A 17,230-nucleotide genomic window follows, 5' to 3' on the forward strand; every position below is an offset into this window, starting at 1 on the left:
TAGAGTGGAATCAGTAGGCATACCATCTAAAACTCCTTTCTACATGGCTTGGCCAGTTCCCATGTGGTTGGCCAAACACTCCTGGTTAATTCCTTTTTCCTTGTTTTGGAGACAGTCTTGCTCTGTCGCCCAGGCTGGAGAAAAGTGGAATGATCTCAGCTCACTGCAACCTCCACCTCCTGGGTTCAAGCAATTATTGTGTCTCAGCCTCCCCAGTAGCTGAGATTACAGGCACATGCCACCACGTCCAGCTAATTTTTTATATTTTTAGTAGAGATGGGGTTTCACCATGTTGCTCAGACTGGTCTTGACCTCCTGAGCTCAGGCAATCTGCCCATCTCAGCCTCCCAAAGCACTAGGATTACAGGTGTGAGCCACCATGCCTGGTCCACTCCTGGTTAATTTCTTTTGCTTGTTTTTTTTCTTATTTTTCTTTTTTCACTCCTGGTTAATTTCTACCTCTGCGCCATTGTTTAAACCAGTCTCCCCATCAAGGATGTCCTGTAACCTTTCCTTTCAGCCTACCCACATCCTTCACTTCCTGTAAGGACCTTGCCCTCACTCCGCCAGTCCCCCTCACTATTTCAGCACAATAACCACAATCCTGCCCAGCAAAGGCTCAAAGATGGGAAGCCTCTTCAAGAGAAGAGAATGAATAAACATTAGGGAGAGGAGATCATCTCAGGTTGAGCACCCACCAGGTCTCCTGCCAGCCTAATCACCCAACATCTCTCCAGCCTCCTAGAACAGCAGCTCCACTTACTTTCTTGATTAATTTTGGACTTTGATGTTGTTGTGAGATCATGTACCAGAAGTCTTGCCTAAGAGCGTGCCCTGTAAAAATTAATTGTCTTTGAAAAAAGTGGGTCGCCGTTCATTTATTTGACAAATGCGTATTAAGTGTCTTCGCTGTTCACCAGAGGGATAATATACGTACATTGTATTCCTCTTTAGGGCTGAGAAACCTAATTGGTATATGTATTAGTTTGTTCTCACACTGCTATAAAGCACTACCTGAAACTGGGTAATTTATGAAGAAAAGAGGTTTAATTGATTCACAATTCCACAGGCTTAACAGGAAGCATGACCGGGAGGCCTCAGGAAACTTACAATCATGGCAGTAGGCAAAGGGGAAGCAAAGCACCTTCTTCACATGGCAGCAGGAGAGAGACTGAAGTGGGAGGTGCTATATTCCGTCAACCAACCAGATCTCATGAGAACGGCAAGGGAGAAAGCCTCCCCCTTGATCCAATGACTTTCCACCAGGCTCCTCCATCAACATGTGGGGATTACGATTTGACATGAGATTTCAGTGGGGACACACCGCCAAACCATATCAGTATATATGTTAGAACAGCAATGGGCAAGGATTGCGAGCTGCTTGTGTAGTTAACTGTTTTGCAAGGACATACTGACATTATTGTTTTCCTTGTTTCTCAAAGCCAAGGACAGTATGTATCATTTATTCTTTACCCCCTGCGGCAGTGACTTCCAACTTTGGGTTCCCAAGTTTGACGGAGCTGCTGGTATCATGTCAATCAATTATTAATATTTCTAAATGCTGAATGAAGCAAACGCAAATGATAATTCAGTTTCTTTGCTTTTGGCTGGAGTGACAGCCTCTCAGTTTTGGAGTCCTGGTATTTCACACTGATCTGAAGCTCTGATTGGTAGCAATATCAGTGTGTTTTTGATAAATATAAGATGGGGAAAAGAATGAATTATTTGCTAATATAGTTTGCTTGACTAAACTCTTTCAAACCATTTTTTTTGTAGGGGGCTGTATTAGTTTGTTTACTGTTGCTTATAACAGAGTAGCAGAAACTGAATAATTTATAAAGAAAATGAATTTATTCCTTATAGTTATGGAGGCTAAGAACACAAAGGTCAAGGAGCTGCATCTGGTGAGGGCCTTCTTGCTGGTGGGGACTCTGCAGAATCCCAAAGTGGTGCAGGTTATTACATGGCTAGCGGCTGGGTGTGCTAGCTCGAATCTCTCTTCCTCTTCTCGTAAAGTCACCAGTTCCCCTCCCATGATAACCCATTAATCTATGAATCCCTTATGATCCAGTCAACTTTTTTCTTTTTTTGAGATAGGGTCTCATTCGGTGCCCAGGCTGGCATGCAGTGGCATGACCTTGGCTCCCTGCAGCCTCAACCTCCCAGGCTTAAGCCATCCTCCCATCTCAGCCTCCCAGGTAGCTGGGACTACAGGCACATGTCATCACGCCTGGAAAATTTTTGTATTTTTTGTAGACACAGGGTTTTGCCATGTTGCCCAGACTGGTTTCAAATTCCTGGGCTCAAGTAATCCTTCTGCCTTGACCTCCCAAAGTGTTGAGATTATAGGCATGAGCCACCGTGCCCAGCCCCAATCAACTTTTAAAGGCCCCACCTCTCAATTCTGGTACATTGGGGATTGAGTTACAACATGAGTTTTGGAGGGCATATTAAAACCACAGCAGTCGAGTTAGAGCAAGAATAATAGCTGGCTTACATGCTAGGTGCTTGTTAAAAGCAACATCAGTGCTTGTTAAAATTAATACAGAATGAATTTGGTATTAAAATGGACTAGAAGGTGCTTGCCCACTATGGCTATGGAAAGTTCTGGAAGAACTCAGTGTAGCCTTCTCAACCTCAGAAGCAGGCACCTTGGGAGACAACATTCTAATGTCCAAGTGCCAGGTGGCTCCCTGATGGCAGCTTTGGGTACATGTCAGGGCCCCTGTGGGGAGTCCCACTTTCTACCCTTTTCTGGGGCTGGAGGGAGGGAAAAAGGGGCCCTTGGCTTAGACACTTTGCCCTGAACCTGTGGTTTCCTGGAAGCATCCAGGTAGCATTTAGGAAGGCAGAGGGGCAGAGTCGCTGGCGGGTGGTGAGAGTCCATGGGTCTGTAGGCCCCGCACGGCTCAGATGTTCTGTCAAAGCCCAGGCCTCGTCAACCATCTGTCTGTGAAACTGATAGGGAAGAGACATGAATCGCAGAGTGAGAGACTGGCCTGGTGGTGAAGGCAGACCCCAGGGGCTCGGAGGAGGACCCTGTGCTTGTAGGAAGAAGGGTGGGAGGGAGGAAAGGAGGGAGCTTCCTTAGGCCTTTGGTTCTCATCACATGGAGACAACCTCATTCTGCAGCTGGCCTGTTGAAGAGCTAATGAGGTGAGGAAAATTCTTGGGAAATGATGGATTAAAACAAACCGTGGAAACCTTCAATGGAAACTGGCTTTCCAAAGAGTTGGATGTGGATATAAACTGGCTTTCCAAAGAGTTAGGTGGCTGTGGATATAAACACAGAGTTTATCTTATTGTTTGAGAGTCGTGTGTTAAAAATTAGGAGCCCTGGGTTTTGTGACTGTGTTTTGATACCTACTTAAGGTCTTATTGTTTAAGCTCAATGAGCCTTACTTTCTGTATTCAACCTTTTTTTATACCTTATTAAAATATACTTAAATTATAAAAGGAAGGTAACATTACAGAAAGAGGGGGAAAACCTATGCTCTTATCACCCAATGCCCCAACTACTTTAAATTATTAGGAATTCCCTGCCGGTCTTCTGTGATTTGCATATTACTTTTTTTTTAAACCATTGCAAGGATCATGTGGCATATATTTTTGTATACTGCTTTTTTCACAAGCTTGATATCATAAATATTTCCTATAGTTCTATGATGTTTATCGTTTAGCAAATGGCATAAAAGTCCATTGCACAAATGGGTACAGCACACCAACATGGCACATGTATACATATGTAACAAACCTGCATGTTGTGCACATGTACCCTAGAACTTAAAGTATTAAAAAAAAAAAAAAAAAGTCCATTGCACTCACGCTCTGTAGTTTAACCTTTATTGAGTGTTAAGATGATCAGTATCTTTTTTCCCCTTATATTTTGAATAGTTTTATTAAGCAAGTTCCTGGGAAATCATATTGATGGGTCAACATCCACCCTACTCTAGTGGGAGTAGAGGGCACAGGGCAATTTGTAGGGTGCCATCATTTAATTAGACAAATGATTTTTTGAGTGCCTTTAATGTGTGAGGCTTTGACTTTCTGTGTGCGTTATTGTATGTTACAGGGTCCGATTGAGGTTTCCTGAGTATGTGGCAAGACTGTGAAGCCTTGCTGATTAGGATGACTTTAGGTAAAAGACCAGTGTGAGTCTGTGTAAAGTCTCAGTGACATATTATTTTAAAATAATTGCAGAAATCTCACCATGAAATGGCTATAGTATTCACAACTCTCTCTCTCGATGTGTCAAGACCTGGGCAGGGAACTTCAGTTGTTTGTCAGAGGATGCACCTGGGAAGTCCTTGAAGCATTTTTTTTTTTTTTTTTTGAGACAGAGTCTCCCTCTGTCGCCCAGGCTGGAGTGCAGTGGCGTGATCTCGGCTCACTGTAACCTCTGCCTCACGGGTTCACACCATTCTCCTGCCTCAGGCTCTGGAGTAGCTGGGACTACAGGCGCCCACCACCACGCCCGGCTAATTTTTTGTATTTTTAGTAGAGACGGGGTTTCACCATGTTAGCCAAGATGGTCTCAATCTCCTGACGTCGTGATCCGCCCGCCTCGGCCTCCCAAAGTGCTGGGATTACAGGCGTGAGCTACCGCGCCCGGCCCGTCCCTGAAGCATTTTTATTGGCTTTGGTATTCTGACTTGTTTCCCTGTAGTTTTGCTTATAATAATCATTTTCGCGGTTGAGCTGCAAAGCTATGACTCAAATCTGGCAGCCTAGGGTGATTAGGGGCTCATCAATGTGTGGAACATGGGAGAATGGGGCCAAGAGGAGATCTGGGTGCTTCCATCTGTGAAGTGAGGGGCTTGGACCAGATGCCCTTGGAGGTTCTTCCCAGCTCTAAATTCCCCGGTGGAAGTGACAGTGACTTTTAGCATCAGATTAGTTTGCTAAGGTTGCCTTAGCAAAGTGCTACACGCAAGGTGACTTAGACAGCGGACATTTGTTGTCTCTCTTGTGATTCAGGAGGCCAGAAGTCAGAAACCAAGGTGTCATGTGGCTTGTTTCCTTCTGAGGACTGTGAGGGAAGGACATGTCCAGGCTTCTCTTTTTTTTTTTTTTTTTTTTTTTTTTTTAATAGGGTCTTACTCTGCCACCCCGGCTGGAGTGCAGTGGCACAATTGTGGCTCACTACAGCCTCCTTCTCCTGAGGCTAAAGTGATCCTCCTACCTTGGCCTCCTGAGTGCACCACTACATCCAGCTAATTTTTTTGATTTTTTTTTTTTAAGTAGAGATGGGGTCTTGCTATATTGCTCAGGCTGGTCTTGAAGTCCTGGGCTCGAAGATCCTCCCACCTCAGCCTCCTAAAGTGCTGGGATTACAGATATAGCTACCATGCCTAGCTTTTCTTCTTGGCTAGTAGATGGCCATTTTCTTTCTCTGTCTCTTCATATTGTCTTCTCTTAATGCATATCTGTGTCCAAATTTCAAATTTTATCTTTTTTTTTTTTTTTTTTTCTGAGACAGAATCTTGCTCTGTCGCCCAGGCTGGAGTGCAGTGGCATGATCTCGGCTCACTGCAAGCTCCGCCTCCCGGGTTCCCGCCATTCTCCTGCCTCAGCCTCCCCAGTAGCTGGGACTACAGGCACCCGCCACCACGCCCGGCTAATTTTTTGTATTTTTAGTAGAGATGTGGTTTCACTGTTAGCCAAGATGGTCTCGATCTCCTGACCTTAAGATCTGCCCGCCTCAGCCTCCCAAAGTGCTGGGATTACAGGCGTGAGCCACCGCGCCCGGCCCCAAATTTCATCTTTTTTAAAGGAAACCAGTCATACTGGATTAGGGCCCACCCTAACGACCTCACCTTAATTGGATTACCTCTGTAAAGATCCCCTCTCCAAATAATCACAGTCAGAGGGACTAGGCGTTAGGACTTCATCATACAAAGTTTGGGTTGGGGGTACACAACCAAACCCATAACAAGCCCACTGCAAACTGGTGCACAGTCACAAGACTGGAAGCTGAATTAGGAGCTCTGGCTGTATGTCTGTGAGGTTGAGATAGTCCCCATTAGCACAAGGAGGTGGTTTTTGTTTGTTTGTATTTAAATGTTTATTTATTTATTTTGGAACAGAGTCTCACTCTGTCACCCTGGCTGGAGTGCAGTGACGCGATCTCGGCTCACTGCAGCCTCTGCCTCCCAGCAACCTCTGCCTCCCGGGTTCAAACAATTCTCCTTCCTCAGCCTCCCTAGTAGCTGGGACCGCAGGTGCCTGCCACCACACGGGGCTAATTTTTGTATTTTTGGTAGAGACAGGCTTTCACCATGTTGGCCAGGCTGGTCTCGAACTCCTGACCTCCAGTGATCTGCCCTCCTCGGCCTCCCAAAGTGCTGGGATTACAGGCGTGAGCCATCGTGCCTGGCCTGGATTTAAAATTAAGTATACAACAGAATACCTTAAATTGGATGAGGCCTTGGTTCTAGATTCACAGCTGTACCCTTCCAGTCTGGGATCTGGCACTGCTTCACTGAGGCAATAAATCAGAAACTTCAGAGCCTTTAGCTGAGAAAGGGACCTTGGAGCGTCCCTGGTCCAACTCTTCTATTTTTCACAACCAGAGAGGAGAAGGTTGCCTAGCGAGTTACTGTCAAAATCTGGGCTTAAACTGCCATGCCCTGGTTTCTTGTCACATACCTGTGTGCTTCTGCCTTTGTGGCTTTCTGTCACTGCTGCTGCTGCCGCTGCTGCCCTAGGGAAGAAGCCGGCAGGTCCTAGAGTCTGAGGGCATCCACGGCTTAAGTGACGACTGCCTCCCTGAACGCCCACACGAGTGCTGTTGTTGACAAACCCACTGACCCAGACGAAGGTTTTGCTGAGCAAGAACTCAGGCTTCTGAGAAGGCTTCTCAGCTAAGAGATATTTTACTACTGTTTGTTTGTTTGTTTGCTTCTTTTGAGACAGGGTCTCTCTCTCTGTCACCCAGGCTGGAGTGCAGTGGCGAGATGTTTGCTCACTCTGCCTCCTGGGTTCAAGCCATCTTCCTGCCTCAGTCTCCAGAGTAACTGGGATTACAGGCACCCGCCGCCACACCCAGCTAATTTTTGTATTTTTAGTAGAGACCACCATGTTGGGGTAAGATGGCCTGGAACTCCTGACCTCAAGTGATTCGCCTGCCTTGTCCTCCCAAAGTGCTGGTATTATAGGATCACTTGAACCCAGGAGGTAGAGGTTGCAGTGAGCCAAGATTGCACCACGACACTCCAGGCTGGGTGACAGAGAGCGACTCAGTCTTAAAAAATAACAACAACAAAAACAACACACACACACACACGCACAATACTACAAAAGACCACAAACTGGGCGGCTCAAAGCTACAGAAATTTATTCTCTTACAGCTCTAGAGTCCAGAAGTCTAAAATCAAGGTATTGTCAGGGTCACGGTCTCTCTGAAGGCTCCGGGGGAGGATACTTGCCTCTTCTGGCTTCTGGTGGCTCCCAGCTTTCCTTTGCTTGTGGCTGCTTCACTCCAATCCCATTTCTTTTTTTTTTTTTTTTCTGAGATAGTGTCTCACTCTGTCGCCCAGGTTGGAGTGCAGTGGCTTGATCTCGGTTCACTGCAAGCTCTGCCTCCCGGGTTCATGCCATTCTCCTACCTCAGCCTCCTGAGTAGCTGGGACTACAGGCGCCCGCTGCCACACTCGGCTAATTTTTTGTATTTTTAGTAGAGACGGGGTTTCACCATGTTAGCTAGGATGGTCTCGATCTCCTGACCTCATGATCCACCCGCCTCGGCCTCCCAAAGTGCTGGGATTACAGGCGTGAGCCACCACGCCCGGCCTCCAATCTCTATTTCTGTGTTGCAATGGCCTTCTCTTCTTCTCTGTGTCCCTGATTTCTCTCCTTTGGTCTCTTACAAGCACATATGTCATTGAATTTACAATTTACCTGGTTAATCCAGGATGATCCCATATTGAGATTTTTTATTTTTTATTTTTTAAATTATTTTTTATTTTTTTGAGACTGAGTCTCGATCTGTCACCCAGGCTGGAGTGCAGTGGCGCAATCTTGACTCACTGCAATCTCCGCCTCCCGGATTCAAGCGATTCTTCTGCCTCCGTCTCCTGAGTACCTGGGACTATAGGCACCAGCCATCATGCCCGGCAGACTTTTGTATTTTTGGTAGAGATGGGGTTTCACCATGTTGGCCGGGCTGGTCTTGAACTCCTGGCCTCAAGTGATCCGTCCCCTTCGGCCTCCCAAAGTGCTGGGATTACAGGCATGAGCCACCACACCGGGCCCCATCTCAAGATTTTTAATTACCTCTGCAAAGGCTTTTAATGAATGCAATGTTACATTCACAGACAGGGACTGGTATTTGAATGTCTCTTTTTGGGGCCCCTATTCAACTCCTATGCAGGACTTCTCAAGCGACCTGGCATAGCAGCCATACATTTCTAGCTCCAGCCTTGTTCCCATCCAGAGCTGTCTGATGGGGTCTGGAGAACCCCGGGGCCTCTCTTGACTGTGGGCAGTTGAGGGACCAGCTCGCACCTTGTTCTCTGCATCTATGGGAGGTGCTCTTCACTCTTTTCCAGGAGTTGTCCTTCCCATCATCCCACCTCTGAAGGCTCCTGGCTTGCTGGTCTCATCCCCTGGGGTGATGGTAACAGCAAGAGACCACCCTCCTCACTGGGAAGGCTCACCCACCTCTTTCCCTGACCCTATCATCAGCCCTCTGTGAGCCTCAGCGAATTCACATGGGATGAGATTTGTTTCTGCTCCCACTCTGAGAGAGGAATTAAGTTTCTTGGAATCCGGTTCCTTCCCCATTCCCTGGGGCCTTTTGGGATCTGTGTAGACCTCTAAAGAACTCTCACTTTTTGAGGACTCATCCTATATTGCAACAATCATGTTAAAATGTTCCCACATCACACATTAAGTGCTTTTATTCCTTATACAAGAATCAGAAAGATTTTTATAATTTTGCTTTTGAAAGTATTTGGCCCCTAAGCATATTTGATTTACGATTGACTGCAATTTCTTGGCCATCATTGTGTATACTTAGGAATTCTCTTGAAGTCAGAAAAGCTAAGCCTTAGACTGCTTTTTGAATGTAATTAAATTTTTTTCTTTCTCTTTTTAATGACCCAGCAACCAATGATGAGAATGTAATTAAATTTTTTATGAATACCAAAGTCAACACTTAAAAGGTTTTATAGACATTTAGTTAAATATTACGTTTAGGCCGGGTGCGGTGGCTCAAGCCTGTAATCCCAGCACTTTGGGAGGCCGAGACAGGCGGATCATGAGGTCAGGAGATCGAGACCATCCCGGCTAACACAGTGAAACCCCGTCTCTACTAAAAAAATACAAAAAACTAGCCGGGCGAGGTGGCGGGTGCCTGTAGTCCCAGCTACTTGGGAGGCTGAGGCAGGAGAATGGCGTAAATCCGGGAGGCGGAGCTTGCAGTGAGCTGAGATCCCCCCACTGCACTCCAGCCTGGGCGACAGAGTGAGACTCCGTCTCAACAACAACAACAACAACAAAGTGTTATGTTTAGATTTCTACGTTTTTTTTTCCTTTTGAGCCAATATCTATGTACGTTTAGATTTCTACAGTTGTTTTACCTTTTGAGCCAATATCTATTTTTTAATTCTTTTTTTAAAAATTAAATTTATTTAGCTGGATGTAGTGGTTCACACCTGTAATCCCAGCACTTTGGGAGGTTGAAGCGGGCAGATCACTTGAGGTCAGGAGTTTGAGACCAGCCTGGGCAACATGATGAGACCTCGTCTCTATCAAAAATACAAAAATTAGCTGGGCGTGGTGGCGGGCACCTGTAGTCCCAGCTACTTGGGAGGCTGAGGCAGGAGAATTGCTTGAACCTGGGAGGTGGAGGTTGCAGCGCGCCGAGATTGTGCCACTGCGCTACAGCCTGGGCGACGGAGTGAGACTCCATCTCAAAAAAAAAAAAAAAAAAAAAAATTAATTAATTAATTTTTAAGACAAGGTTTCACTCTACTGCCTAGGCTGGAGTGCAGAGATGTGATCATAGCTCACTGCAGCCTCTATCTTTTTTTTTCTTTTTTTTGAGTTTCGCTCTTGTTGCCCAGGCTGGAGTGCAATGGCGCAAACTTGGCTCACGATGGCGCAAACTTGGCTCAAGACAACCTCCGCCTCCTGGGTTCAAGTGATTCTCCTGCCTCAGCCTCCGGACTAACTGGGATTACAGGCATGCACCACCACGCCTGGCTAATTTTGTATTTCTAGTAGAGATGGGTTTTCTTCATGTTGGTCAGCCTGGTCTCGAACTCCCAGCCTCTATCTTTTGGGTTCAAGTGATCCTCCCACCTCAGCCGCTCAAGTAGCTTGGACTGCAGGTGTGCACCATCATACTAGGCTAATTTTTAAAATTTTGGTAGATGTGGGATCTCACTATTTTGCCCAGGCTGATCTTGAGCTCCTGGCCTCAAGCAATCCTCCCATCTCGACCTCTCAAAGCTCTGGGAATACAGGCATGAGCTACCATAGCCATCCCATTTAAAAAGCATTTTAACCATTCCTCACACCGAGAGCTTAGAGACTTCAGATACTTGTCCGCTAGTTTCTGATTGCTGAGAAGATGGTCTTGCCTTCTTTCTCACCTAGCTTCTCATTCCACTGGGAATTGAAATTTCTCCTTCCCAAATCCCAGGCTTCCCCCACAGGATGTCCAACCCCCACTCCCAGACACCTGGAGTTTCTGCTGCTTCCTTCCCTGGACTGGCTTAGATCAGAGCTTCCCACTCTGGCTGTGGGTATTGTATGTTTTGCATTTTGCTTTCCCTCCATACAGAAACTTGTACTTCTGAACCTCTCTGTGATGTTTTTTTTTTTTTTTTTTCTGAATAATCAACCCTGGCTGATTTTCCCATTTTGACATTGTGGCCTTCATTCTGGGCCTGCCACATCAGCCCAGGGATGTGATGCGCTTCATGAGCCTGTGGCTTGTGCAGTCACACGGGGCCTCATGTGCAGAAGCAACTGGGCTTGTTTAATGCTCTGCTGTCATGTCTTGAGATTGCTGATAATTTTATCTTTGAACTTGTGTTTTGTAAGCAAAGTTCAACGAAACAATAGAGTCTCCACATTGCCAGGGGAGGGATATGGAAGAAAGGAAAAGACATTATATTCTAGATCCTTTAATGGCATTTTCCCCTACTTTTTGAACCAGGGCTTCCCATTTTCCTTTTGCACCAGGTCCTGCAAATTATATAGCTGGTCCTACCTAGTCACGACAGTGAATGAGGACCCAGTATGGACCCTGGTGGTTCACAACTTCACCGGAGAAGGTGTCTGTGAGATGAGATGCTTCCAGCCAAAAGGAAGCGCGTTTTTCATGGCGGCTGGAACAACTGATCCCAAACGTGGTAGCTTGAAACAATACAAATTTATTATCTTGTATAGTTCTGGAGGTCAGAAGTCCTACACGTCGAGATGTCCCAAGGCTGCACTCCTTCTGGAGGCCTTAGGACAGAGCCCACTTCTTTGTCTTGTCCAGCCCACATTCCTTGGCTCTTGACTGCATCTCTCCTACCTGTTTCCCTTGTCATTGAATCACCTCCTCTTAGTCTGACTCTGCTGCCTCCCTCTTTGTCTCTTTTTTTTTCTTTTTCTTTTCTTTTTTTTTTTTGAGATAGAGTCTCGCTGTGTTGCCCAGGCTGGAGTGCAGTGGTGCGATCTTGGCTCACGCAATCTCTGCCTCCCTGCAATCTCTGCCTCCCAGGTTCAAGCGATTCTCACGCCTCAGTCTCCCAAGCAGCTAGCACTACAGGTGCATGCTACCATGCCCGGCTAATTTTTTGTATTTTTAGTAGAGGCAGGGTTCAGCATGTTGCCCAGGCTGGTCCCAAACTCCTGGCCTCAAGTGATCCACTGGCCTTAGCCTCCCAAAGTGCGGGGATTACAGCACTTAAGCCACCTCGCCCGGCCCTCTTTCTCCTTATAAGGACCCTTGTGACTGATTATGTGGGCCCGCCCAGATAATCCAGGATGATCTCCTATCTCAAGATGCTGAGTCACATCAGCAAAGATGCTTTTGCCCAGTAAGGTGACATTTTCACAGGTTTCAGGGACTAGGACATGGACGTCTTTAGGGGAAGGGAGGGGGTATGGTTCTGTCCAGCAGAGGAAGTTGTTTTCCTGCTTAAATCTCTAAACATTCACCCAGGACACATCCAGGTTTTGTGGATTCTGAAACTTATACAATTTTGAAGGTCTTCTTTAAGAAAAAGTAAGAAATGTAGGTAGGAAAATGAGTATTACTTTAGAATGAGAAAGAAATCACAAATACCCAGACTTTAGATTTGGGTCCTTTTCTTTTGAGATCTCTTTTGACAATTTATCAGCAGAGTTTACATTGATATGTAACCGGTCTCCTCCCCATCGGGAACACTCTCCGCTCCCAGCAACCCACTTGCACGTGAAGGCGCTGGGCCTGGCTGTGCTGAAACGCGTGACCAGTTCTTCTCTCCTGTTGATTTGTCCTCACTAGCTAGACTGACTCACTGGCTTCCAGCAGTGGAAGGCATGGCTGTATTATGAGGAATAAGAAAAGGAAAGAGGCAGTTTAACAATATAATAGCTTTGATAATAAGCCTTAGTTTATAATGCGGAATTGATCCAATGCCCGAAGCTTCTAGACTGGAAGCTTTATGAAGCCACGGTTGCGTCTGCCTCGTCTCCTGGTGTGTACCGAGTGACCCAGACGTGCCTCTGGCACAGTGAGTGTGTGGTGAACATTTGCTGAGTGACTGAATGAACAGGTCATTTACATGATCCATGCAATTGTGAACGAATAGGCTCAAAATAGAACTTAATTCTTCAGCAATTTCCCTTCGTAAGCCTATCAAAATGGCCTCCACAGAATTGCTTACTATGAGATGCCAGAAGAGATGTTTGAAGCAACAAATTTAGAAAAATGAGAAAGACTGATTTATGCCGATTATCATCTCAGAGACAGAGATGATTTAATATTCTGTCAGTGGTGGGGTTTTTTTTTTTTGTCTAATAATTGGATATCTTATTACGCTGGCAGTCAAGAAAGCTTGGTTTTGCATTTTGAATACGTGTCACAAGTTCAGGTGCGGTGGCTCACGCCTGTAATCCCACCCTTTGCGAGGCCGAGGTGGGTGGATCACCTGAGGTCAGGAGTTCAAGACCGATTCGGCCAACATGGCGAAACCCTGTCTCTACTAAAAATACAAAAATGAGCTGGGCGTGGTGGCGTGCATCTGTAATCCCAGCTACTTGGTAGACTGAGGCAGGAGAATTGCTTGAACTCAGGAGGTGGAGGTTGCAGTAAGTGGAGATTGCGCCACTGCCCTCCAGCCTGGGTGACAGAGTGAGACTCCACCTCAAAAAAAAAAAAAACAACACACACACACACACACACACACACACACACACACAATAAAACAAAAAAACAAGAAACAAAAACAAAAAACAAAATGGAAAAAACCTATCACAAAACCAGAAACGTTGCTCCCAACAACAGATGTGCATAAAGTCAGTGAAAGCTTTACTGTTGTGCCTCCCTTGAGCATGTGTGGTGCAGGTTTGGATTCAAACATTAGACAAAGGTAAGGAGGGACTGGATTGGTGACGTGGTTTCTCCTTCAAGCCTCTAGGCAGCATTTCCTTGTACTAGGCTCAGAAAAGTGGTGCCAAGTGGCTATTGGCTGCCCTGGATGGTGCTTACATAAGAGGCTGGTTAGAACTTCCTGTTCAGAGGCCGGGCACAGTGGCTCACGCCTGTAATTCCAGCACTTTGGGAGGCCAAGGTGGGCAGCTCGCTTGAGTCCAGGAGTTCAAGACCAGCCTGGTCAACCTGGTGAAACCCCATCTCTACTAAAAATTCAAAACTTATGCTGTTGGGCGCCTGTAATCCCAGCTCCTCAGGAGGCTGAGGCAGGAGAATCACTTGAACCTGGGAGACGGAGGCTGCAGTGAGCCGAGCTTGTGCCACTGTACTCCAGCCTGGGTGACAGATCGAGCCTCTGTCTAAAAAGAAAAAAAAGATAAGACTTATGTGTCAGATCGACTTACTCTTTAAATAAATCTTGAATGGCTACTGTGTACCATGCACTGGGGATACAGTAATGCAAAAGGCAGACATGGTAGTGCTCTCATGGAGCTTGCATTTGGGGGGACCAAACAAACAAACAAACAGGATTGCCAGACATCAAGATGTGCCAGGAAGAAAATAAAGAACGGCTTGGATGATCTACATTAGATTGGATATTCCAGGAAGGCCTCTTGGAAAGGGTGACATGGGAGCTGAGATCCAAATAACAGAGGACCCAGACAGATGAAAATTTGGGAGACAGGCAAAGGGTGCAGGAAGTGCAAAGGCCCTGAGGCAGGAGTGTGCTTGGTGTTCTAGGAGAAGGCAGATCAGCCAGGATGAAGCAGGGTGAGGAAGGGGTTTGGAGTGATTCTGGTGTTCCCAAGGCCACCAGCCTTGGGAACAGCAAGGGCAGTGTGGAGCTCTCAGAGAGTTTGCCATAGTACACTGGCATGAATGTATTTTTGTCCTTTTTTTTGTTTGCTGGAGACAGAGTCACCGTCTGTTGCCTGGGCTAGAGTGCAGTGGCACAATCTTGACTCACTGCAACCTCCGCCTCCCAGGTTCAAGGGATTCTCCTGCCTCAGCCTCCTGAGTAGCTGAGACTACAGGCATGTGCCACCACGCCCGGCTAATTTTTGTATTTTTAGTAGAGATGGGGTTTCACCATGTTGGTGAGGCTGATCTCGAACTCCTGATCTCAAGGGATCCGCCCACTTTTGCCTCCGAAAGTGCTGGGATTACAGGTGTGAGCCACCATGCCCAGTCTGCATTTTTTGTCTTTAAAACATCACTTTGGCTGCTGTGAAGAGCGGGGACTGTTTGGAGGGTATGGGGCCGGGGGGGGGGGGGCGGAATCAGGAACATCTATCAGGTGGTCAGGGCAGGATGATGAAGCAGAGTTGTTTGAGCACAGGTGGCAGCAGTGGAGGTGGAGGGAAGGGGATGAATTCTGGATAGATGGGTGGAGGGTAATTTTAAAAATCCCCTGAATAAACAACAATAGGAAATCCCTTACATTTCTAGAGCATGTCTGTAAACTGCCTATTATTGTCACTGTTAGGATCCCATCTGCAGATCTGAGAGCCAGTTCCTGCTGGGTTTATTATCTACACTCTGCGGAAGGAAGGAACAGGCTGCCCCAGGCTCAGAGGCTCCGTCCTCACGCTGTGTTCTGTGGTCGGCCTCCAGCACAGGGGAAGAAATGGCAGGCAAGCGAGGGCGGACGAAGCAGAGCCGCATCTGTTGAGTTGGCTGCCCTGTACCCGGCTCCAGCAAAGTGCACGACACAGGATAGGTGCTGAGGAAAGGTCTGCTGAGTCCACGAAGAATGAATAAGTGAAGGAGGAAGAGGGCTGATGGGTAATCATCGTTCAAGGAAGCCTGGACATGTGCTAGGCAGGGTGTTGGAGGCATCACTCCAGGTCACAGTAACCTGGAGAGAGCACTATGTTATTTATTCTCAGACTCAGGATGAGGAGAATGAAGCCGAGAGTATAACTGCCCAATGGGTTCACCTTGCCCACTGCCTAGACAGAGCCGATTTATGAAGACAGGGGAATTGCAATAGAGAAAGAGTAATTCATGCAGAGCAGGCTGTGCCCTGCTCTGTCCCACTGCCGTCTTCCAGGAGGAGGTGCCAGCATGGCAGTTAGCCAGATCAAACTACAGCGATTGCTCCGGTCTATCCACCATCTCGTTGTCCTGCAGTTCCTTTGCTGATAATCCGCATCAGTCAGGATCCCTTAATGCATGGGAAGCAGTCGTTGCCTGCAAAGCACCCTGCCACTGCGGTTTTATTGTTACTCAAATCAGTCTCCCAGAGCATTCGGGGATCAGAGGGTTTTTGTTTGTTTGTTTGTTTGTTTTTTGAGATGAAGTCTGGAGTGTAGTGGTGGGCTCTTGGCTCACTGTAACCTCCGCCTCCTGGGTTCAAGCGATTCTCCTGCCTCAGGCTCCGAGTAGCTGGGACTACAGGCACACGCCACCACCCCTGGCTAATTTTTGTATTTTTAGTAGAGATGGGTTTTTGCCATGTTGGCCAGGCTGGTCTCTAACTCCTGACCTCAGGTGATCTGCCCACCTCAGCCTCCCAAAGTGCTGGGATTACAGGTGCGAGCCACCGTGCCCGGCCACGATCAGAGTTTTTAAGGATAATTTGGTGAATGGGGAAGGCCATTGAGTTGAGAGTGCTGATTTGTTGGTTTGGAGATGAAATCATAGGGAGTTGAAGCTGTCCTCTTGTGTGGAGTCAGTTCCTAAGTAGGGGCCACAAGATCAGAGAAGCCAGTTGATTGATCTGGGTGGTGCCAGCTGATCCATCGGGTGCAGGGTCTGCAAAATATCTCAAGCACTGATCTCAGAAGCAGTTGAGGGAGGGTCAGAATCTTGTAGCCTCTAGCTGCATGACTCCTAAACCATAATTTCTTTTTTCTCTCTTTTTTTTTTTGAGGTGGAGTCTCACTCTGTTGTTCAGGCTGGAGTGCAGTGGTATGATCTCGGCTCACTGCAGTGTCCACTTCCTGGGTTCAAGCGATTCTCGTGTCTCAGCCTCCTGAGTAGCTGGGATTACAGGTGTGAGCCATCACATCTGGCTAATTTTTGTATTTTTAGTAGAAACAGGGTTTCACCGTGTAGGCCAGGTTGGTCTTGAACTCCTGACCTCAGGTTATCTGCCCGCCTTGGCTTCCCAAAGTGCTGGGATTACAGGTGTGAGTCACTCTGCCTAGTCATAATTTCTTTTTTTTTTTTGAGATGGAGTCTGGCTCTGTCACCCAGGCTGGAGTGCAGTGGCCTGATCTCGGCTCACTGCAAGCTCCGCCTCCCGGGTTTACGCCATTCTCCTGCCTCAGCCTCCCGAGTAGCTGGGACTACAGGCGCCCACAACCGCGCCCGGCTAGTTTTTTGTATTTTTTAGTAGAGACGGGGTTTCACCGTGTTAGCCAGGATGGTCTCGATCTCCTGACCTCGTGATCCGCCCGTCTCGGCCTCCCAAAGTGCTGGGATTACAGGCTTGAGCCACCGCGCCCCGGCCATAATTTCTAATCTTGTGACTAATTTGTTAGTCCTACGAAGGCGGTCTAATCCCCAGGCAAGAAAGAGGTTTGTTTTGGGAAAGGGTTGTTATCCTCCTAAAGGTAGTTCAAACTATGTCTAGAATGAACAAGGACA

At 47.0% G+C, this 17,230-nt stretch overlaps 1 protein-coding gene across 3 annotated transcripts in view; it reads left to right on the top strand.

Moving 5' to 3' along the window:
• The window catches only part of SLC39A11 (solute carrier family 39 member 11), a 567,426-nt gene that overhangs the window by 81,502 nt on the left and 468,694 nt on the right, over positions 1-17,230 (top strand). The window lies entirely within an intron of this gene.

Source organism: Macaca thibetana, chromosome 16 (genome assembly GCF_024542745.1).
Source record: "Macaca thibetana thibetana isolate TM-01 chromosome 16, ASM2454274v1, whole genome shotgun sequence".
Classification (NCBI taxonomy): domain Eukaryota; kingdom Metazoa; phylum Chordata; class Mammalia; order Primates; family Cercopithecidae; genus Macaca; species Macaca thibetana.